This window comes from Nomascus leucogenys, chromosome 9, assembly GCF_006542625.1.
Source record: "Nomascus leucogenys isolate Asia chromosome 9, Asia_NLE_v1, whole genome shotgun sequence".
NCBI lineage: Eukaryota > Metazoa > Chordata > Mammalia > Primates > Hylobatidae > Nomascus > Nomascus leucogenys.
The window spans coordinates 108,664,015-108,689,185 of record NC_044389.1 but is presented as its reverse complement, the minus strand read 5'-3'; the positions used below and the strand labels follow the sequence as shown (position 1 = coordinate 108,689,185).

Below are 25,171 nucleotides of genomic sequence, written 5' to 3'. Positions count from 1 at the left end.
TGCAGGGGAGTGCAGCAATCATTTTCGTTTCGGCAAGATCCTGTACCAGCGGTGTGAAGAGCAAGACTAGAGGCTCAATCTCGGAAACTAAACGAGGTCCTCTGTAGGAAATATTATGGTATAAATGGCTGCAATACTATTGCTCGATGGCGTTTTCAAAGGCAGCTCCTGCAGCCTATCCCTTCCCCTCCCACCTGTCCTTCTGCGATGCCACTGTGCTGCTCGCCTAGGAGTGCTCTCTGCTGCCCCTCCTTGATCTTGCCTGGCCTGTGACCTGTTTTTCACCCAAAGACCAAAGCAGCAGGAACTTCCTAGTTTGGGGCCCCATATGGAGAAAAACAGGGGGTGGGGGATCTCAACCTCCTAGCTCTATCCACCCAGGGGCCATATAAGGGAGTGATCTCGTCTCAGATCTGACTGCAACCTTATGAGAGGGCCCTAGGGATGCTGTGAAGACCAAAACTGCCAAGCCAAGGCTGACCCAAATCCCTAGCCCACAGAATCAAGAACAAATACAATGGTGCTGTTTTTTAAGCCACTAAGTCTGGGAGCAGTTTGTTCCATAGCAATTGACATCTTCAAAGCAATGCTCTGGGTCAAATAAACAATGTCAAATAAAGAATAAACTCCCTGCTGACAATTTCAGGACAATAGCATGGGTCCACTGTCAATATATACCAACTTGTACTTCATCCTTAATTACTTGCTACCAAATCCCATTTCAAGCCTTTGTCACATTTAACTGATTAGGGCTTAAGCTTTTTAAAAGCGGTTTTCAGAAAATGTAATCCTCTGATTCTATCTTGCAAAAGACTCAGAAAATGTGGCATGTGGATTAAAATTCCCTGGAATTTCGTTTGAATTTTCCTATGAGTAGTGTTTAGATGAATATTCAAGCAAATATACGTTTCACTTTTTGAAACTGCAGAATGTTTGATGCTTCTTTATAATGTGCCTTCTTAGCAGCGTGGCTGGGTGTCTTGAGATAGCACGGTACTTGAATAAATAGTGTGATCTCTCTTTATGTTTACATATTTAGACCCACAGGTCTAGTCTATTTTTTCCATGAGAAAAATCGATAGTATTTTCCTGGAGAAAATTGATTTTATTTTATTTCAATAGATACATATGCTGTCTGTTCTGGGTACTTTAAGGCTGTTCTCTCAAGAGAAGGGGTTTGCTTGCTGGTTTTCTTCTCTATGAGAATAATAAAATTCAAACATGATGTATGTGTTAACATTTCCCTCTGCCAGCTCTAGCTATGGGAAATTGCTAATGGTTGAGTTTTACTTTATTAATTTCTAAAAGTAAGTGCTAATTTATGCTTAGCAATGTTCGCCTTTTTTTTTGGCGAAAGAAATTGCATTTATTTTATTTTAAAAAGAAACAAAAAGCCCTTTCCTCTTGTTGCGATGCTATTCTCTCCTAAAGCACTTTTAGTCGCAGATCTCAAGTGTACTATAAACATTAACAAATCTCCTTGTCCAGGAACTAGGAAAGAATCCCGGGAGGAAAGTCCTTTTCATTGCAACGGCAAATATTTCAGCTGCCTCTGCTTCAGAACTTGGAATTATGCAAGTTACTTCCCACTGAATTACGTTCATCAAAAGTAATTGCAAAACCACAATTACTTTTGCAAACTAATATTTACAAAGCAGAGTAATGCACATTCTTCCTATGCAAGAGTTATTTATGGCTACTGTTCATATTACCCCTCTAAATATGTCCCCAGTAAAATGTATGCTAATTTATTTTTATTGAATGACTAATGCAGGTGAATTAAAGAGTTCCCATTCTTAGAGGAGAGATTTCCTCTCTTATTCACCATTATCTTATATTCCAGAAACACAGCCCACTGAGGAAATCCATTTGACCTTTTTAGAGAAACTTGGTTATCATAACCTTCCTTGTGTTACCATCCCCACTAACACTGTAGAAAGAATCATGTTTTGCTATTGCTATGGTATTAAGTTTTAATTCCTCCTGTCCATAGCAAAGCTAATTGTAGCTGAACGACTCCCATGTGTGTGGGACTGCACTTCAGTTTATTGGTGAAGGGTTATACGTGCCACCAATGGTTCCATTCTCTGACCTACACTGGCTGTTCTGCAGTGGTTGTGAGAAGACACATTAATTACAGCCCTAGGAGCTTGAAATGTATCCACTTCTTTCCCACCCCAGCTATCCAGGTGAAATCCTGGTCTGGCTGGAATGGGTAGATGGCAAAAGGCCCCCCAAAACAGCTACAAAATATTCGAATCAGGGGGAATCCTAGACCTCCCTCTAATCCACTCAACCTTGTCTCCCAATTCCCGCTTCTGGGATTTTTCAGTCCGACTTCACCGTTGGGTGGGTCTGGAAGCTGAGCGTGACCCTGGCAGAGCAGGACTAGGTGGGGTGAGTGACACAACGAGATTCAGTGGCCTCTCTCCAGTCTTTTCTCCTACAAGGGATAACCTCATGGGTTCCTAATATCCTTGTGTGCCAGCGACCACCTGTCCTCGATTACTCCAAGAAAACTGAAGAACAGGAAGACGGAGAGAACTCAGGAGGGGAGGAACGCACTGATGACCAAGCAGGCGACAACTGGCCAGGAAGAAGTCAGTGCGCCCAAGGGTTTCTAGGGAGCTGGCCCAGAACACTGCTCAGTCAGATTCCCTAAAACTCACCTTTAGATATGGACCCAAATCGGAGTGCTTAGGGCTCTCAATATTAATGATTAGGGCCTAAAATATGGCATGAACGTTTGGAAACCTTCATATTGGTAACTGGAGGGAAATAAAATATATTCCCTGGCTACTGGAGGTCTCATGAACCTCCTCAATCCAAGGTTCCGTCTGAGCTCTGTGCTGAGAGTTAAAGAGAGAAAGAGAGAAAGAGAAAGAGAAGACTCGGCACATGCTCTCAGGCTTACTCAAGAGACAATAATTGAATTAAAATGTCATTAGGGAGCTCCAGTAATAAGAAGGATAGAAGCCTCAAGTCCCCAGAGACACAGGAAGCAGAAAGAAAGTCCACACATCACAGGTGACTTGGAAAAGGTCTAACACAATAGGACACTTAAAAAAACGCCAATTATATAGTAGGGGCAAATAGTGTTTCATGAACAGGATACAGGGATTCTGTTTGAGAAGAGGCCTCCACGAACAAAGACAAGGATGCGCTTGGCCCTAAAGGGCCCACCATATCTTCCCATTTCTGAAAGGATAGCAGAACACATGGATGGAGATGCAATTTGGGGCCAGAATGCACAAGGTGCCAAGTCTTGCACAGTAAGATGCGTCACCCAAATTCTGCAGATAAAGATGAGTGTAGCTCTCTTCTCTACCCTTAACTGACCCTGTGCTTACATTCCCCAGGAGGGAAATGTCCCAGTGTTTTCTCTCTGTGACATCCCTGAGGTCACCAAGGCCTTGTGGGGTACAAGCTGGAAACCTCAGTACTGGCTGTAACATTGTTTTAGCCGGGGTTTGGCTGTTGTTAGAAACCCATACATGTGAGGGCCCATTTTATTTTATTGTTGCGGGGATTTATTTCTAATCTTCTTTAAAAGATTATGTTTTTCTTTGGTTTCATAATGTTGGTTTATTCTAGCTTTAAGTGAGTCCCTTAAATAGTTTACTACTCTTTCCTTTTAAGATAAACATTCCTTTTTGTGAATGCTTTCATTTATTTTGTTTTGGGCATACCTCTATCATCCTAATTCTTGAATTTAGTCTTTTACCTTTCTTACTCGTATCTATTTTAGTACATTTAAAAGTGATCGTAGGCCAGCCGTGGTGGCTCATGCCTGTGATCCCAGCACTTTGGTGGTGGCGTGGGGGGTTGGGGGATCATTTGAGGTCAGGAGTTGGAGACCAGCTTGGCCAACATGATGAAAACATGTCTCTGCTAAAAATACAAAAGTTAGCCAGGCATGGTGGTGCGAGCCTATAGTCTCAGCTACTCAGGTGAGGCAGGAGAATCGCTTGAACCCAGGAGGCAGAGGTTGCAGTGAGCTGTGATCACACCACTGCATTCCAGCATGGGTGAGAGTGAGACTCTGTCTCCAAAAAAGAAAAAAAAAACAAAACAAAAACAAAAATCCCTCCAAAAATAACAAAATAAAGTATGATTTTGTTTTGAAGAATCCTTAAAATATTTTTTCATTTAATTTAAACAAAATTTTATCTTTTATTCTTTACTATTTTTTCTTTATTAAAATCTCTTATGAATTTTTGGTGTGTCTACATTTTATGTTTACCTGTTGCCTCATTCTTTTGCTTATAGAATATTTTTGAATATTTTAATATTATCTTTTATTTCCTGATCACTCTTAATCTTTTTTTTTTTTTTTTTCTTGAGACGGAGTCTTGCTCTGTCCCCCAGGCTGGATGCAGTGGTGCATTCTCGGCTCACTGCAAGCTCCACCTCCCGGGTTCACGCCATTCTCCTGCCTCAGCCTCCCGAGTAGCTGGGACTACAGGCATGCGCCACCACTCCCAGCTAACTGTTTTGTATTTTTAGTAGAGACGGGGTTTCACCGCATTAGCCAGGATGGTCTTGATTTCTGACCTCGTGATCCGCCTGCCTCGGCCTCCCAAAGTGCTGAGATAACAGGCGTGAGCCACCGCGCCCGGCCAGCGTAATCTTTCTTTTAATTATTGACATTACAGTGGTCCACAAAGCAGGATGCCTAGGGGATAATAAGGGGAAAAATCACACCATAGACAAGGGGAGATGGAGTCTTTTTCTCGCAGCAAGTCACCTCCTGGAATTCTAAACATTTCCCACCCCCTTCAGCTCTGATTTCTGGTAGAATTTATCTAGATAACTCCAGAGGTCCACAGGCAAAACCTTCCAAGACAATAGTAATTCTGTTGTGCAGACATTTAAGTCACTAGGTTGGGATTCTTTTCCTTTAACACTTAGCACACAGTACCTTGGGCATTACAGATTCTAAAATATATGACTCATTTATTTATCCCACTAATATTTACTGAGCACCTACTATGTGTCAGATACAATGCTAAATGCTAGAAGTGCAACAAAAAGAGTAAGAGAGAGTGTGGATCCTGTCCTCAGGGAGTGTATAATGTGGAAGAAAGCCAAGTCCTGACGTGGAGGATCAGGAAGAGCTTTCCAGAGTTGGGTGCTGAAGATGTACAGGAAGTAGCTCAGAGATTGAGCAGCCGTCCATGAGACGAGCGGATGCCAGGACCTCAGAGGAGCTTAAAGAGGCTCGGACATGGAGGAACCCGATGTGATGGCTGGAGAGGAAAGGAGTAGAACCTTTGAATCCACATCAGGGAGGCTGGGCTTTATCCCGGGGGCACTGGGTAGCCTTTGGAGAACTTAGAGCAGGGAGTGGCACGCTGGGTTCCAGAGGGCAGCCCATGGTGACCACGGCTAGGGAGGAGGTTCCACACCAACCCAGAAGAGAAACGGTGGTGGCTGTAATTACAGCAGAGGTGGCGGGAGTGTGACAGGCCGGAGGGAACACAGAGGAATCGGGGTGAGTGAATAAATCGGATTGGGGCAAGCTATGGAGATAGGGGAGACAGAGTCAAGGAAAGACACACAGATTTCAGGCCGTGCAGCAGGTGATGTCTATGCCAGTTGCAGAAAAGAGCAGGACGAGAAAATGTGTTGAAAGAGGAAGGGGAAGGTGGTGTATCCAGTTTGGGGCATGAGGCATTAGATGTGCCCAGGAACTATCTGGGGAAGAACGACAAGGATCTGGGGCAATCATGGCTGGGTCACGGTCAGTGAGGAGATAGGTATGGAGGCTGATGAGGGATGAGGATGCTCACAGGGCGGGAAAATTGAGGAACATCAGATATCCAGGTTGATAAAAGAAGAGGGGCTTGCAAAGGAGAAGAGAGAAAGGAAGGAAACATGGGCAGGGGGCTCATGGGAGACACAGAAGGACAATGTCCCAGGATGCATGTGTGCTCACAGCACATCTGGCTGCAGGAAGTCAGGTAAGAGGGGGGTAGAACTCCATGGGAATCGGCCAGGAGGGGAGTGCGGGTGATCATTTCTGAGGGGTGCAAGAGGCAAGGCCAGGCGTCTGTAGTTCAAGACATGTGGGGTGAGGAAGCAGTGGCAGCAAGTGTAGACAACGATTTGAGGAGCTTGATTGTGAAGAGGAGCGAGACAAGGAAGTAGCTGGAGGAGGGTATAAAAGGATATATGTTCTTTTTTTACACAGAAGGAAGGGATTTAAGCTCACTTAATACAGGTAGAATGGGGCCAGAAATGAGGGAGAGAAGGAAAACGCAGGTGACAGAGAAGATAAGAGATTGAGATTCCCAAGAACAAGAAAGAAACGGATTCCAGGGCCCCAGGGGAGGTGAGCCTCAGACAGGAACTGAGGGGCTTCTTTTTTTTTTTTCTGAGACAGACTCTTGCTCTGTCGCCCAGGCTGGAGTGCAGTGGGGCAATCTCGGCTCACTGCAACCTCCATCTCCTGGGTTCAAGCGATTCTCCAGCCTCAGCCTACTGAGTAGCTGGGATTACAGGTATGCACCAGCACGCCTGGCTAATTTTTGTATTTTTAGTAGAGACAGGGTTTCACCATGTTGGCCAGGATGGTCTAGAACTCCTGGCCTTAAGTGATTCACCCACCTTGGCCTCCCAAACTGCTGGGATTACAGATGTGAGCCACTGTGCCTGGCTGGAACTGAGGGGTTTCTTTCGTTGTGAAAGAAAAGAAGGATGAGAGGGTGGATTCCGATAAAGTGAGGTGTGCAGCCCTGTGATCCCCGGGTGGGGGCAGTTCTGATTCGGGAAACTTGCACTTTCTCAGGGAAGCAGGAGGCAAGACAGCTGCTGAGCTAAGCACGAGGGGACGGCAGAGGCAGGAGCAGCTGTGGAGAAGCTGCCGGGGGAAGCAAGATCATTGGCCAGGGAAAAGTCTGGGAGCTGGGGAAGACAGAGATCCTAGACGAAGTGGGAAGTCACAGAGTTACAGCATCCTGAATTTGCAGAGCGGCATGTTTTCCAGGAGAACTCATCAGCCTATGTGTAGATGCTGGAAAAAGCAGACAGTTGGATTTAGCTGTGATCCCAGCAACCGCAGAGGCGGCAAAGAAAGTGCATCATCTCACACATCACCAGGCGGTCCTTCCCCAGCAGCAAGGGAAACGCTTTAGTGGAGGGATGGTGGCCAAGTTTATATTTGTCAATGTCAAGCTGAAAGATCTCTGGTCTGTATAATGAACACTATTTCTTCCTAACCTGTCTTGCTCTTTATGAAACTGATGGATATATTTCAAAGTTTACAATCTTCCTAACAAACAAGGGACATTGTTGTTATTACATACTCCGCTTAAGAAAATACCTTCCCCTGATAGGCGGGGTGGCTCACACCTGTAATCCCAGCACTTTGGGAGGCCAAGGCAGGCGGATCACTTGAGGCCAGGATTTCAAGTCTAGCCTGGCCAACATGGTGAAACCCTGTCTCTACTAAAAACACAAAAATTAACCAGGTGTGGTGGTGCATGCCTGTAGTCCTAGCTACTCTCGAGGCTGAGCCCCAATAATTGCTTGAGCCTGGGAGGCGGAGGTTGCAGTGAGCCGAGATTGAGTCACAGCACTCCAATCTGGGCAACAGCAGAAGACCCTGTCTCAAAAACAAACAAACAAACCAAGAAACAAACAAACAGGAACCAGGTGTGGTCGTTCCCTAAACAGCCACCTAACTAACAAACTTTGGGAACACAGTCCTCGGAGGCATGGAAAGAATACCACATCAGAAGCCAAGAGATCAGGGGTCAGCGCTAGTAATTTAATGTGTGACCCTTGATCAAGTTTCTTAACCTGCACACTTCAGCTGGCTTCTCTGTAAGCTGTGAGATCCACCCAACATATGGGGCTTTCTGAATGACTGATTCCCGGGATCCAGGCACAGGGCATGACCAATGACTGCCTTCCCATCGCTCCCTCTTCTTTCCAGCCTCTAAGCTCATCTCATTCTATGACTTAAAGGAATGGTATAGAAAACTAAATGCCATAGGTATGTAATTTTCTTTTTTTAATTTTTATTTTTATTTTAAGTTCTGGGGTACATGTGCAGGATGTGCAGGTTTGTTACATAGGTAAACATGTGCCATGGTGGTTTGCTGCACCCATCAACCCATCACCTAGGTATTAAGCACCACATGCATTAGCTCTTTGTCCTAATGCTCTCCCTCCCTCCAATCCCACCTCCGGACAGGCCCCAGTGTGTGTTGTTCCCCTCCCTGTGTCCACGTGTTCTCATTATTCAGCTCCCACTTATAAGTGAGAACATAAGGTGTCCAGTTTTCTGTTCCTGTGTTAGTTTGCTGAGGATAATGGCTTCCAGCTCTATCCATGTCCCTGCAAAGGACAGGATCTCATTCCTTTTTATGGCTGCGTAGTATTCTATGGTGTGTATGTACCACATTTTCTTTATCCAGACTATCATTGGTGGGCATTTGGGTTGATGCTATGTCTTTGCTATTGTGAAGAGTGCTGTAATGAACATACGTGTGCACGTATCTTTATAATAGAATGGTTTATATTCCTTTGGATATATGCCCAGTAATGGGAGTGCTGAGTCAAATGGTATTTTGGTTCTAGATCTTTGAGGAATTGCCACACCATCTTCCACAATGGTTGGACCAATTTACATTCCCATTAACAGTGTAAAAGCGTTCCTATTTCTCTGCAACTTTGCCAGCACCTGTTGTTTCTTGATTTTTTAATAATCACCATTCTGACTTGCAGGAGATAGTAACTGATAGTAGTTTTGATTTGCATTTCTCTAATGATCAGTGATGTTGAGGGTTTTTTTCCACGTTTGTTGGCCGCATGAATGTCTTCTTTTAGGTACGAAACAGATTTAATGTGTCCCAAACCAAATGATACAAAGTTTCATGAAATAATTACCCTTCCTACATGAAATGCATCCTAACATTTTCTGTTTTATTCTGTTTCATGCTTGTTATCACCCCCAAAATTAATGTCATTGCCCACTAGTAGACTGTGTCTTGGAGTTTGAAAAACTGTGTAGAAGGCCTGCTTTTGTATAGCTAAAACAGATCAGTGAAAACAGAATGGAAAATGTTGAAGCTTATGCCCGAAAAATGCTGAACACAGCTGAGATGAACTTCTCTCAAAATGACAAGAAGAACAACATTTCTGCTTACTTTCAGGACAGACTTGGCTCACCTCTGAACCCCTGTCCTTTTGGCTAATTCCCATACATCTTCCATCCCCACTCGTGATACCTTGTCCTCTGAGAGCCTTTCCTGAACCTCCGAATCAGGACTTGGTTCCCTTCTGCATGTTCTCAAAGCACTCAAGAAATCATCTACATATAGTGCTTAGCACAGCAAATGGCCGATAGTGACCAGTCAATACATGTTAGAATATATTGCCATAGTTTGTTTACTTTTCAATTTTTCCAATAGATTGTACACTCATCAGGAATTCTTGCCAACAGGGAAAAAATTTCAGGATGACAAGGATTCTGCTTCTGCAGATATTTAAACCACCAGATTGAAATTTTTTTCTTTTAACACTTAGCACCCAGTCCTTTAAGGTGTTACAAGGTTAAAAAAAGAAAAACCCAAAAGATGTGTTCTTGGTATCAGCTAACACTCCGGTTAAAGGTGAAAAGAGCTAGCTAGGCCAGGTGTGGTGGCTCATGTCTTTAATCTCAGCAATCTGGGAGGCCAAGGCGGGCAGATCACTTGAGCCAGGAGTTAGAGACCAGCCTGGGCAACATGACAAAACACCATCTCTACAAAGTGCACAAACTAGCCAGGGCACGGTGGCATGCAACTGTAGTCCCAGCTACTCAGGAGGCTGAGGCCAGAGGAACCCTTGAGCCTGAGGCGGAGGCTGCCGTGAGCTGAGATCATGCCACTGCACTCCAACCTGGGCGACACAGCAAGACCCCGTAAAAAAAAAAATGCAAAGAGCCAAAGAGCAGACCCCTGGCTGTCTTGTCCTCTTTCCCTCCTAGTTGTTCATGAATTAAGTGCCCAGTGAGGAGACAGCTGCAAAGGTATAGGTGAGTTTTCAGTGCAAGCCAAGTGCTGTGAGTTCATGGGCAGGTAAAACTCTCTGAAATGCTGGAGAGAACCTGAATGGCGCTTGTATACATTGGTAGAGAAAGCATTTAAAGGGTTCCTCCTGTTCTTAGAAAAGGATCAAACTCCTTCGTATGACTTAAAGGCAGGAGAACTCTACAGGACATTCTGCCCAGGACAATCTGGGTTTGTACCTGTTACCCAAGCTTAGTGATTAATAACGTGCTCTTTCACTCTATAAACAGTCCCCATCAGGAGGATAATGTATATGGTTCACCTGCTTACAGGCCCTATGTGATCTGGCGCAGCTGACCCCTTCAGCTCCACCCAGCAATAGCTCACACTGGCACATGCTCGTTTCTCGCAGCATCACTGCTATCAAAGATCACAATTTTCTTCATTTTACAAATGGAGAGAATGACACTCCAAGAAGTTCACTGGTTAAGGTCATATGGCAAATTAGGATGGGGAGCAGAGGTTTAAATGGAAGCTGCGATGCTTACCATGCTCATTTCCACTCACCTGCAAGGCTTAGACTCAACTGCACTGGGATTCCAGGCTCACATGCTGCAGGGCCATTCTACAAACACTGTTCCTACCTCCCAGAACCCCCCCGTCTGGCTCACTGCCACTTCCCCTTCAGGTCTCAGCTGAGCTGTCACTGTTAGCTCTGTGACACCCCAAATCTAGCTGTGCACATAACACCACGTGTGTCCCCTATTGAAACACTTACACAATCATATTGCACATATTTATTCAGAACTTGGTATGTGTCAGGCCCTGTTAGAGTGGCTGGGGACACATGTAGGGACACAATGCCAGCCCTCATGGAGTTTCATGCTAGAGGAAAAGAGACAGAAAGGAAACTAGCAAATATAAAACAGAGTTGCATGATATTATAAACTGATATATAATAGTACAAATATCTCACGAATTCATCACAATTCATTGTAATTTCCTATTTGCCTGACCACATCTCTCTGCAGGTTTTGCAACACGGCGTGTGATCTGAGGCTTGCAAAAAAGGCCTGGTGAATTCATCAATAGCAGTTTCCCTTTCCATCCTCTCCACTGTCCTGGGAACTTGTCCTGCTCTGATAACATACAAAAGATAATTACATCTGTAACTAACCTTCTAAAAAGGATCTGTCCCACACATTCAGGGTTATTAACACGGATGCCATGTTCACTTTATTCTCAACAACTACTCATTTCTGAATCATAAGGTTCCTCATGGAGGTGGAGATAACGCTACCTACAGGGACATTCTGTTTATGTTTTAGGGACTGTCCTTTCCATGGCTTCCCTAGTCCCTCAGGTGCTGTGAGTTGTATTTCCTCCATTAATTCTACACTAGAAAAAGGTGTATGTGCTCAAGCTGGGACAGGAAATAAACAATGAACTCAAGAGCAGCATCAGCCCAGAGATCCCTGCCATTGGGCCTTCAATGATTGGGCAAAAATTTCACTGATCAGCACCTTACACCTATTAGAAAGGCTGCTATAAAGAAGATTTTTAAAAAAGCCCAGGCTCATGCCTGTAATCCCAGCACTTTGGGAGGCCAAGGTGGGTGGATCATGAGGTCAAGAGATCGAGACCAGCCTGGCCAACATGGTGAAACCCCATCTCTACTAAAAATACAAAAGTTAGCTGGGTGTGGTGGCACATGCCTATAGTCCCAGCTACTCGGGAGGCTGAGGCAGGAGAATTGCTTGAACCTGGGAGGTGGAGGTTGCAGTGAGCTGAGATCGTGTCACTGAACTCCAGCCTGGTGACAGAGCGAGACTCCATCTCAAAAAACAAACAACAAAAGACAGCGTTGCTGAGAATGTGAAATAATTGGGACCCTTTCTACCATTGGTGGGAATGTAAAATGGTCCAGCCACTGTGGAAAACAATATGGCAATTCCTCCAAAAATTAAACAAAGAATTACCCTATGACCCCACAATTGTACTTCTGGGTACATACCCCAAAGAATTGAAAGCAGGACCTCAAACAGATATTTGCACATTCCTCTTCATGGCAGCATTATTCACAATAGTCAAAAGATAGAAGCAACCATCAACAGATGCAAAGATAAGCAAAATGTGGTATATCCATAAATGGACTATTATTCAGACTTAAAAAGGAAGGAAGTCCTGTCCAATGCTGTCACATGGATACAACTTGAGAACGCTACGCTAAGTGAAATAAGACAGTTACAAAAGGATGAATACGGTCTTCTGCTCATGTGAGGTCCCTAAAGCAGTCAAAATCTTAGAGACAGGAAGTGGAAGGGTGGCTGCCAGGGGCTGAGGGGAAAGAGGGATGAGGAACTGATGTTCAAAGAAGACAGAGTTTCAGTTTTAGGAGATGAGAAGAATTATGTGGACGGACGATGGCAATGGTCGCACAACAATGTGAATATACTTAATGTCACTGAACTGTGCACTAGAAAATAGTTAAGAAGTTAAATTTTAAGTTATGTGTATTTTACCACAATAAAAAAGTTAATTGGTAGGTCACCTGAGACTGAGGTTTAAAGCAAATGCTTGATGGTTAGACTAATCTGCATGGTCCAACTAACCTGACTCTACCACTTACTGGTTATAAGACCTGGACAAGGGGTCTACCCCTTGAGCCTCAGTTTCCTCATCTGAAAAATTAGAATAATAATATCTAATTTACAAAGGCTTTTGGAGGTTAAATGAAGTAGTAATGCCTCTTAACATATAAATAAAATTCTGAGTATGATATACAGCACATAAATTCTAAATAATAATGACTCAAAACCATATTTCATTGGTTTTGTTAATGCTGATTATTATTATAATTAATACTATTAGCTTAATTCAAAAGCTAACATCAACCTAAAGCAACCTGCAGAAAGATGTCCTGCCAAATATTTGCTAATTTAATCCAGGAGCAAAAATCTATGATTCTGGGCTTGAGTGAGCTTTTCTAATTTCTAAAACTCTGATATTCATTTTGTCCCCAAGAATGTGTTTAGATGACAGAGCAATCAGAATTTGACATGTATAAATGCTTGGCATGTTAAAATAATGAAAGATTTTCACCATTGTAAGGAAACAGCTTTTAATCCATCTCTCTGGTTCAACATCACATTTTTCTATAGTTTCTCATGATTTCTTCCTTAACAACTGGAATAGGTGTGAAAAAGCTGAGCTGAACACATAGCTGCTTAGAAATGAGCTGCTTAAAGTGTTAAAACCATAGAAACGCAAGCATGAGTTTAATGCTATGTATGCCGTCACAATACTAATTTCCCTATTTTAAATTACAGATTACACACGCACACACGGAATCACATCTATATTGCTGGGATTTTCATTATATAACTATATCATTTTAAATGATTTGAGGCAAATTATTAAAAAAATTAAAAAAATTAAAGACTGAACTCCATAAAAAGGAAATCACCTGAAATCAAATATAACCTTGGTAACAAACCATCACATTAGCAACATTTTTAGGGGCAACAACATAATCAACAACTCTAAGACATCAAATGCATTAAAAACAGGAAGTACTAACTCTAATTCCTAATTTCCAGAAAGGCAAATATACCATAATTAAATAACACGTTATAAGGCGATTTGTCTGTGTACGTCTACTTCTGAATCCCCGAAGTTACATACTTGTGCCACAAGCCCATACTCGGGAAAGAAAATTCTGGACCCAGTCCACATGGAATTTTGGTTAAAACATCTAATTCATTGCAGAGAAGAATTTAGTCTTTTCCACAGAAGAGACAGCATGTGTTAGAATGAGAATACTTTATAGAAATGACCAATGAGAAGCCAGCTATGTAAAGGGGCCTCTGATGCCTGGCGTTAACAAGAGACAGAGTATTATTGTTGAAAGGGATCTTTGAGATTATAGAAAGAGCTGAGGTGTGAATAATCAAACACCATCCCCTTGATGCCTGAAGGAGAAGTGAGACAGCAAAACAAATCAAAGTTCCAGGAGTTGCACCGTGTATGGTAAGCGCAGACGCAGTGAGGACATTTCTGTAGGAGAACAGAGGTAGAAGTTTGCTCAAGTAACAGTTGCCATCCCGAGGCACCACAGCACAAGACGGTAGCGGAAATGAACATGATAATGCGGATGGTGGGTGACAAGAGTCTTGCCTGGATACTGACATTTTTAAAGAGTAGAAGAAAATCGCAGGTCACTGAAACAAAGGCTGATGGTGCCCAGCAGGTTACTCTTGAAGTCAGAAACAGAAGTTCATGAGAGACAAGAAGACAGAAACAACAATAGATAGAGTGGATCGCTAACTTGCAGGAGCTGTGCAGCTGAGGCTTTGCAGGTTTCAGAAGCTCTCCCTACCCTACGTCTTTAAATATATGTGTGTTCAATCAGCAGGAGGAAGGGACTAACAAGAGCCTTCTGTGGTAGGCACCTGCATCAAACAATGGCACTGATCTCAGAGGGATTTTAAACAGCTGTGCATAAACTTCAAAAGTAATTTGCAACCATATTAGTAAATGTCACCCTTCTTCCCGCTAGACACAGCACTTTTAAAGGAGATTAAGCATCCGCAGTAAGCCTGCCATTTCACAAGCGTTACTAAAGATAAGTTAGGGAAAAAATGAAGATGATGATTCACAAGGTCGGGGTGTGGGGTGGGGTGGGGGACCCAGGACCTTAGGAATCGGGCTTGTCTATCACACAGCCTCGGGCAGGAAGGGCCCAGTGGGGACCATGGCTTTTAGGGAGCAAACCAAGGAAAAAGCACAACGGAGTGGACACTTCAGGCTTCCTGCATCTCTCACGGAGCCTCCCGAATCCCAATGGTTTAGAATTTTCTTTGGCAAAAGAACAGGACAAAGAGGCCGGAGTTGACAGAAAGCATGGGCGGACTTCTCCGATCTTGTAGGTGGTTCTTAAACGAATTCAACAGGCTTGAGGTGTGCTCTCAAAGGGCAACTGGAACGTCAAGGACTTAGACACCAGGCACAGATGGTTCATTTCCCCACGGACAGGAAGAGGGCACGGAGTGCTCTCTCTTCCCTCCACCTTCTCCAGCCTAGTCCCCCTCAGCCTGTGCCACTCCTGAATCATCTTTTATTAGCACCACGTCCAGCCCACACAGGGGCAGGACAGCCCAGGGGACAAGGCAGTTCTGTGGCGCTCTCCTTGCAGAAATGACCGGAGTATCCCAACCCAGCCAGCCCGTGGACCTCTCTGCATGCCCACTGGGGAGCGCCCACGCCTGTAGCATTCAACAGTCAACTCTCCCATTGATAACGGTGGCTCTCGAAAATCCAATACCACAAAGATACTTTATTGCACAAACTTTGCTTGGTTAACCTGGCCCTCAAAGCTGGGGAATAACCTCACTTGAGGCTACAGGAATGAGCACCCAGACTTTTTTTTTTTTTTTTTTTTGGTATCTTTCAAAGACCTGCCTCCCCCTCCCCCAGGCCCTTGACAAGAAACTTGGCTTGTTTAGAAGCCTGAGCGATGGCACCCCGGTCCGTGCTCCCATACATTCCCAGAAAACGGGGTATGCTCCCCTATGGACAGCATACCATCTCCAGAAAACACCTTTCCTCACGCATTTTTTTTTTTTTTTTTTTTTTTTTACCAAGAATACAAAAACTTTCCACTTTCTTCCCTCCTCGCAGGTCCCCTTTCGTTCAGGTGAGAAGGAAAAGGGAGAAGAAAGCAGGAAGAGCCCCCAGGCCTGCGGCCCCCACCCGGCTAAGGTCGCCAGCATCCCACATCCCGTGCGACCCGCGTCCCGGACACCCAGCGGGGAAATTCTTCCCGGTGCGCTCTTGCGCCCGCTTGGTTCCATTTCCTACTCCGCCTGCTCCTCCGGCAGCCCTCACCCCTTCCCCGAGGCTCTCCGAGGGGCCCGGGTAGCCCTTCCCGCCACGGGTCTCGGCCCCTCCAGCCCGCTCCCTCCCGGCGGCGGCGCGGCGCGCGGGGCCCTACCTGGAGCGAGCACGGCGCCGCTGCTGCCCGGTGGCGCGGGAACTGCACGGGGACTGCACGGGGACTGGTGGGGCTGGCGGGGCTGGCTGGGCTGGCGGGCCCGGCGCACTGCGGGTGCGCCCCGAAGGCGGTGCCGGCCAGGGGGCGCTCGCCAGCCTCCCCGCAGCCCGGCCTCCCGGGACCCGGCACCTCTAGCCAGGGACGCGCGCTCGGTCCCCCGCCGTGCGCCTCCGGTCCCGCGCCCAGGCTCCCGCCCCCGGCCTCCTTACCAGCCACTTGTCGCCCAGCTGCAAACTGGAGCAGGAGGCGGCGGCCGGAGGGCCCAGGACAGCTCCGGGAGGGCGGCGAGGCCGAGCAGGAGCGCCCCGGCTCCGTCCACATTCTCAGAGTCAGGAAAAGGGGCGAGAGGCCACATGTCTCCCTCTCGCCAAACTGAAAACGAAACGGCGCTCCAGCAGATTGGGTGGAAACAGCTGTGTCTGTTTTCTCTGTTTTTCACGCTAGAAAGGGCTTGTAAACATCGTTCCTTTTAAAATGACCTACCCCGGGAGGTTTGGGCACACTTCTGTCCTGGGGTCATCGTTCCTAGGTGGCTTCGGACCTGGGACTTTGATTTCCTGTATCTGCACATTGTCTTTTTGTACACAATTGCCAAGGTGGAACTGCTTTCAATTTTACTGTGCTTGAAGCTGCAAAGGTGATGTTGCCACCGTGCGTGTCATTTTAGGACTTTTTATGCCTTGTGGGTAATACTAATGATGGTCACAATGAGGATAAATGGGGTGTTTTCTATACTCCATGTAACTAATTTCTCATTCAGGTTAGAAAATTATATGTCTGGTTACTAATACTCTTACTGAATGGTTTCCTTGCAATGATGACACCAAATAATTAAAATGTGCTTAAGACTTTTGTTTCTGTAGTGTACTAAGATCAGATTAATCTGAGAAGTAAAACAGTAATTTTTTGTCCTTTTTTCTTTTCTTGTTTTGAGAGAGACATTAAAAACGATTAAAACAAAACAAAACAGGCCAGGTGCGGTAGCTCACACCTGTAATGCCAGCACTTTGGGAGGCTGAGGTGGGTGGATCGCTTGAGGCCGGGAGTTTGAGACCAGCCTGGCCAACATGGCAAAATCCTGTCTCTCCTAAAAGTACAAAAATTAGCTGCGTGTCGTGGCACGTGCCTATAATCCCAGCTACTCAGAAGGCTGAGGCATGAGAATCGTTTGAACCTGGGAGGAGGAGGTTGCAGTGAGCCGAGATCGCACCACTGCACCCCAGTCTGGGCGACAGCAAAACTCTGCCTCAAAAAAAAAAAAAAAAAAAAAAAAAGGTTAACAAACGCCATAAGTTGAATTAGCAGCCTTCTGATCATGGGAATATAGAATGTCAACTAAAAAGGACCTCAGCGGTTGGGAAGACAGATGAAAAATTGAGGCCCCGAAGTGTTTCATGACTTGATTAAATCACTCAGGTCTGCACTGGGAAGCGAGTTATGATGATGCCGCTAATCTATATGAACCCAATAAAGCCAACACACACACACACACACACACACACACACACACACACACACACACCTTTTAAGGATAAAACTATATTCCATTAAAATTAGCCCCACATTTGTCAATATCTAAAAACATTGGAGTGACCCTCAGGCCAGAGGCTGTAGCTCTTCGAAGCTCCTAGCCAGGAGGTTCGAGAGTGGCCAGTACCTCGGAATTGCTGGCTCACTCTGACATCATCAGAACCTGGCATGTAGTAGGCGCTCATTTGGTATGTGCTATGGAAATTAGGCAGGAAAGTGCGTCTATGTCTGGAAACAAGGAGGCAAAGCTTAAGCAGTGATCCCCACGCAGATTCTTTCTGCAAACTACAAAACAGAAGCTTCCCTAGTTCAGAGAGCCATCCACCTGGCTCTTTCTCCAATTGTTTTTCAGTGGATCCTGTTACACTGCAAAGAAGAAATGGCAAACTGAAAACAGCTGCTGTGCCTAAAAGATGGTAAGTTCCTCACGCTCCATATCTGGGTTTCTCATTGACAATTAGGCACTGAAAGGAAGCTCATATGTCCTGTTAATTTAATCAGTAGTTAGCGGCTTTAGAAAAAGTTTCATATATACACCAGGTATGATAAGGACTTTTTTTTTTTTCTTTTTGAGACAATCTTGCTGTGTTGCCCAGGCTGGAGTGCAGTGCCATGATCATAGCTCACTGCAGCCTTGATCCCGCAGGACTCAAGTAATCCTCTCACCTCAGCCTCCCAAATAGCTGGGACTACAGGCACACACCACCATGCCCAAGCTAATATTTAAATAGATTTTTTTGTAGAGACGGGGTCTCACTATGTTGCCCAGGCTGGTTGTAAACTCCTGGGCTCAAGTGATGCTCCTACCTCAGCTTCCCAAAATGCTGGGATTATAGGGGTGAACCACCATGCCCAGCCTGTGATGACTTTAGATGCACTACTCATATAACATTCATAATCTTATGTGATATGTATCATCATCATCATCTCTCTTTAACAGAAGAGAGTAACGAGGCTTAGAAAGGTTACGCACCTCGCTCAAGATCCTACAATTAATAAAGTACCAGAACCAAGATTCAAACCCAGATCAGGCTGGAGCCACCATCTCAAGAGCTGCTGAATAATTAATTCTCCTTTTTTTTTTTTTTTTTTTTTTGGAGATGGAGTCTTGTTCTGTCACCCAGGCTGGAGTGCAGTGGTAAATCTCAGCTCACTGCAACCTCCGCCTCTGCCTTCTGCGTTCAAGTGATTCTTCCTGCCTCAGCCTCCTGAGTAGCTGGGATTACAGGCATGTGCCACCATGCTCAGTTAATTTTTGTATTTTTAGTAGAGACAGGGTTTCGCCATGTTGGCCAGGCTGGTCTCGAACTCCTGACCTTAGGTGATCCACCCGCCTCGGCCTCCCTAAGTGCTGGGATTACAGGCATAAGCCACTGCGCCCAGCCGATTCTCCATTCTTACATCGTGCACTCAGTTTTCTCTTTCTTTCTCTTTTGGACAACTGATCTTTGAGGACTCTTGGCTACTCAATTGTCCTATAATTGTATAGTCCTACAATAGGAAACCCATTAACCTGAAGATCAGATCTTTTAAAACAACATCCATCATATATCTAAAAAAATTGGTTTTTTTTATCGTAAAATTTCACCTAAAACAAAAAATTCACGTCTGTTCTGGGTATCCATTAGGTGTAGTGGACACCTCTAGCATCCTGTACACATGCCATCTCCTTTCCCAGGCCACGGGGTGTTCCTGTTTTCTATCAGACACTGTCTCTTAGTTTTATAAATGTGGCTGCTCTCAGAAGTTCTCCACACCTTTGCTTCCTGGAAGAGGAAATGGCATTTCCTGGAGGGGATGACACGTGGGCGGTGAGGTTCCACTCGTTACGTTAAACACACCCCAACTTTCAGCTGTGTACTTCTTTTCCTCCTTCAGATTCTGCCCTGACGTTTCCTGGAATAATGCTGAGGACTGCCTGTCGGGTAGCCGCCTTATTCAGTTCACTTCATCTCGGAAACACCTTACCCCTGCCTTGGATGCAGCAGCCCTCCTGAGAGCTGAGGAAGGAGGAACTCCCATGCGCCTGCTCCCGGAGCTGCCGCAACCCATCTTCCCACAACTCGGAACTTGGAAAAAGGAACCCAGGACATGACTTTGCTTTTCTTTTGGACCTAGTTGGTGCTTATACTCTGTCTCCCATGGAGACCTCCTCTTGCATCCTTCCTTCTATGTGGGATTTAGGATAGAAATTAAAAAGGAAACATCTTATTTTGAGTCTTGATTTGGAGAAAGGTAGTATTCGGGGAGAAGTAGGCTATGATACACATAGAATATTTGAAGACGGTATTGCTTAACAATGACATTTCTGTCTCTGCAGAAGTCACAGCTTGGAGGAAACCAGTTTGCACTATTCGATGAGGAATTTGGCCACCAAACCACTGATACTTTCCCAAAGGTTTGGCAGAAATTGTTTTTCGAGTGGCTTACCAGATTCCCTAGAAGAATCAGCATGGAATTAGAGGCCAGTGGCCTACCCTAACTAAAGACATGAGTGACGTGTGAAGTGTAGTGTCAATTTATTCAGAAAATATCAAAATCATTCTGGGAGCTATGGGTCAAAGTTGATAGGCACAAACAAACAAACAAAAACAAAAGGTATTTTAAATTCACAGATTGGATAAGAAAAAGGGAGATGTTGTCTTTTCTCTTCTTCAATCCAACTTTAGATTTTCAAGCCGGAAAAAGGATAATTAGAAGTTAGAAACTGTTATTGCCAGAAAAGAGCTCTAAACCCTGAAAAAAAAAACAAAAACAAAAACTGACCCTCCTCTTGGGGAGTGATAAACCTCAATTACTGTTGATAGTAAAGCTGATATCAACTCTTCGAAACCAGTGAAAGGTGAATGGAAATCTTACCCTGGGTTAAGGTTTGAAAAATGTTTATAATATATATTTGAAAGTTCCATTATTTAAAATATTTATTAGACATGCTTTGTAATGTTAAGTTACTTCAAAAAATCTTACACAAGGGAGGGGAAGTATGTATTATTCCTTCATTTAAGAAAAAGATAATGTGTGAATATTAGTTAATATTTATCATACATTTACTACCTGTGTCGAGGTGTAGTGTTACACACTTTATCACAATTATTTAATTTGATTCTAACAATGAATCCCCTGAGATGGATAATATTCTCTTCATTTTACAGATGAGACAATTGAGCCTTAAAGGTTAAACAAATGATTTCCTAAGCTCATTCAGCCAATAAACAGTAGGGGACTGCTTGACACCAGTCCAACTGATCCTCAAATCCATGATTTCTGCCACCATATTCACAGAAACAAGACAAGAGCTGAAAGTATAGTCTGACTCTTGAAACAGTCAAAGAATTGTGTATGTTTATGGAAGTTCTGATTAATAAGATATTCTGAGGACAAAAGACAAGGCATGGATAGAGGGGCAATGTGTAGATTAGAATGTATCACAATGCCCACTAAATAATAAAACCATGGGAAAATGAAATTTAATCCTTACTGTGTAGAATATTTAAAGTAGATTGTTTTTTCCTGGGTATCAATTACTATTACACTATAAAAGAATGAATTTAAACAAGAAACGGTTCCTTTGGTTTTTCTTTTAAAGGTGGGAGTTATAAAAACAGTATTTGCCATCTGGTTTTAGTTATGGCTTTGGAAATTCTATGGGTGCAATTTGTTGTCATTATTGTTGTCATCACTACCAATAAAGAGACTCAAATTATAACATTTATGGCTTTGGAAATTCTATAGGTACAATTTGTTGTCATTATTGTTGTCATCACTACCAATACAGAGACTCTAATTGTAACATCGGTTTCTAAATCAGTTAGTGCATAATTACATTTTCAATGTTGCCTTAACATAGATACAAGTTAACAGGATATGCTTCTGGTGTGTTTCTGGATTCTGAGGGTAGAACCAGCATAAAACTAGTCAGTCCAAGTATTTCTAAAGATCCACAGACACCGTTCTCCTGGATTTGGGAAGCCTAGAGATATTAGCACAATAATTATGGCCCAAGTGGGTATAAAATTTTGTCTGAAATTAAAGAGATATTGATTAGATAATCCACAGAGACTACGTTTTAGTGATTATCTTCCACCAGGGTAAAAGCAACAGCAACCTGAAAATGCAAAAGACCATACATTTTAATGGCAAGTCGTCCCTAGGAAGGATTAATAAATCTCAGAATTCACCTGTAAATCCAGGAGGAAGAAATCAAGATGAAAACTATCATATTTATAAATTTGATTGTTGCAATTTTATAGTCTGACGTAATTCAATTGCTTTAGATTTGAAAGGGAACTTTCTTTAGAGTAAGTCACTCAATCTCTTTTTTGAAAAGGCAAATGCCACACCTGACCCTCATCACTCCCTTCTCCTTTGTCCATAGCCTGGCTTTATTCTGCCATTAACACACACACACACACACACACACACACACACACACACACACACAAATTGGGAAGAGGATTTCTCATTTTACAGAAAGTATGCTGGGCTACACAGGATATTCTATCAGGTTTCTTCCAGCTATAAAATTCTGAGACTAAATATCAAATTAAAGAAAGTACTAATTGTCAGCGATGGGGGATGTACTACCATTTGCTTCTAGTGGTACTCACTGCTAATTTCCTATACTCACCGGCATAAAAAAATTTCAAACACCCTCAAAAAAGCCTATACTGGTGGTACCAGGAAAACGCTGAAAATCATTACTCTCTGTGTTGTGTCCAGCTTTTTTGGTTACATCATCATTTTGACCATTCACTTTTAAAGAAAAACTTTTGTGGAACAAAAATGTAAAGATTTTTTTTTTCTTGGTGGCTTAGCACAGTGGCCTAATGTGGCTGACCACGTGTGCCTGTTGTGTGAGTCACTCAGACGTGCTTTGTTTCTTGGTCACAGTTTATCCCTCAACTCAAGCATCTCACCCTCAAAATGTTTGTTTGGGACCCAAGTGGCAAACCTTGAGATGGGTTATTTCTTTCACCTTGGATTGGCTTATCTGCTGGGAGTGGAGCCAAGCTGACATTTCCTTTCCTTTCACTTCTTTCTTTCCTTTTTGTCTGCCTATCACTAGGTAGAGGCAGCACATAAGAGAGGGAAAGCCATGCATGTGGAGTCCAGCACACCACCCAGAAGGCAGATGTTCTATCTCCATTTTACTCATTAAAACAAACAAAACCACACCTGGATTGCCTGGTACTTACATAAAATGCACTATGATGATTGAAGAAAAATATCTTATATTTAAGGAATAGTCTTAATAGCTTACATGTGTATTTCTATTAGCTTACATTTCTGTTTTTAATATTTGTTTAATATTAAAAATAATTTTAAAAATGAACTAATCTTTTTACATCTCTTATGAGAACTTGATGGAGATATGATGTTTGAAGATCAAAGATACATGGTGTTTGAAATCAGAAAATGTGTTTATTTTTCTACACAGATTACAAATATCATGCATTATTTCACAAACTCTTCTCAAAGTGTTGATTTTTAAAATTACTAAAAGGAGGGTATATTCATATCACATCCTGGCATTTTTATAGGCAAGATTGATTAGCTATAACCTCTAAAGTGCTTTGATCCCTATAAGCCTCAAGAAGAGAATGGTGCAATTTGAACTAATAACTACCCATTATAGAGCATTTGTATCACAGTATTTTCCATATACTATCTAATTTAACCCTACGGCAATCCTATGATATGGGGATTATGCACACATTACAGATGAGAACTTGAGGCTCAGAGAAAGTAAATAACTGACACAAGACCACAAAGCAAGTGAGTGGCAGAGCCAGGATCAGAATCCAGGCAGGCTTCATTAGGAGCCATGCTGAACTCTGTCTAGAGAATTCTGACCACCTGCTGCAAAGGCTAAAAGACAGGGTCATATTCCACACGTAGGTTTTGAGAAATGTTTGTTATTTTTCTTATGATAAAGGTTATGCATACACACACACACACACACACACACACAACTAGAAATTAGAGAAAAGAAAAAAGATTAGCCAGAATGTCACCACCCAAAGAGAGATAACATTTTGGTGTTTTCAAATATTCTTTTATCTATATTTTTTTGAATTATTTTATTTTAAAAATAACTTTTACTGGTTGCCTGATTATGAAGTAATAAATATTCACCATAAATATTTCGAAAAATATAAAACTGCCTATAAAAGAAATTTGAAATCATTGCTAATCTCAAAATATAAAGATACCTGTCAGTACTCTGGAATTTTATCCTCCTTGTGGCTGAGGTCACATATCTTGAGACTGAAACCCAAACTTTCTATACCATACAGTTTATAGTTTAGGGCACAACATCGTTTTTAAAATTGTTTCTTTGGTTTTTACTTGATTTGCTGATGTTTTATCTTTTAGAAAATTGCAGATGTGATTTTTAGGCAGCTGATTGGAATGTTCTGGTTGCTCTGAATAGGACTAGCTACTTTGCTTTTTCCTGAAGGACAAATATTATTCCTACACACATAAAAAACCTCAAAGAATGAGTAATGATACTGTTTAAATCTGCCCTTATAACTCCAAAGAATGACTTCAAATTTTCTTTCTTCCAAAGCAACTTCTAAAAGCATTTCCACTGCACAGTGAAAGAAAACCACAACCTCCTTGTTTAATAACTGGGATCATGTACTTTTAACAAGAGGAAAAGGTCAAGTCTGAAGCAACTGATACAGAACTGCTGGATTAGGTACATAAATTTAGGAGTTACATCAATTTGGGAGGGCTGCAGAAATGTGGACTGGATTTTAATCACAGCGTGGAAGTTTCTTTGCGCAAAAAACATGATGGTTGTTCCCCAGAACCTTTCTGTCCTGTCCCTTGCCCTGCCAAGGGAACTAGAAAAGAAATAAACGTTTAAGAACTTAAAAGCCTTCTGGATAAAACTCAGCTTGGTGCAACACATTTTAGCTACCACAGCTTTACTCCCAAGCTTCCACCTTTCCTAGGAACGTAGTAAAAACCTGAGCTAAAGAAACCGAACAATAGAAGAACTGAAATTCTTTAAACCTGAGTTCTTGAGGTTATAGTCTTTGCGCACTCCATAAAGTCAAAGCCCTAAGAAGATTTTTAGAAAACAAAACACTTGTACCTGTATCTATTTCCCCAAACCTCTCTACATTTACTTACCTTTTGCAGACTCACGCTTTCTCTTTTCCTTGTGATTGCGTTTGGATAGAATGAAGACCTCTCCCGTAGTTCTCAACTTAAATTCTTTCTTTTATTTCCTTCTACGAAAGAAAATTCAAAAAATTCAATGTTCTACTTTGTAACTCCCTGGACATAGTGAGTCCATTATGTACATTACGAGGAGGGAGTGGAGGAAGTGGAATTCTTATGTAAATTCATACAGCTTTGGAAAACGGTTTAACAGTACCTACTAAAGCTGAGCATATGCAAAACCAGTGACCCAGGCATGTCATGGGTACGTAACCTACAAAAATGTAGACAGATGCGCTAAAAGACATGTACAACATGTTCACTGCAGCCCAGTTCATAATCATCTCAAAGTGGAAACATCTCAAGCGTCCACCAACTGGGGACTGCACAATAAAGCTGTGGTACTTTCATCAGTAGA

The 25,171-nt window shown here is 43.1% G+C and overlaps 1 protein-coding gene and 1 long non-coding RNA gene across 3 annotated transcripts in view; one reads left to right on the top strand and one right to left on the bottom strand.

The window, feature by feature from the left end:
- Positions 1-16,064, bottom strand: part of PRKCQ (protein kinase C theta) — a 153,950-nt gene extending 137,886 nt beyond the window's left edge. Inside the window, exon 1 of the mRNA XM_003257616.3 lies at positions 15,991-16,064. The gene's annotated coding sequence lies outside the window, so the exon portion shown is untranslated. The remainder of the gene's footprint in view (positions 1-15,990) is intronic.
- A 119-nt stretch (positions 16,065-16,183) lies between these two features.
- On the top strand, positions 16,184-21,145 carry LOC101177576. 2 transcript variants are annotated; one of them, XR_004031772.1, is made up of 3 exons: positions 16,184-16,687; positions 17,933-17,996; positions 19,459-21,145. It is a non-coding gene; the product is annotated as an uncharacterized LOC101177576 (long non-coding RNA). The 2 variants fall into 2 exon arrangements; XR_001113954.2 differs by lacking the exon at positions 17,933-17,996 and having other exon boundaries at positions 19,459-20,081.
- Positions 21,146-25,171: the final 4,026 nt, after the last annotated feature.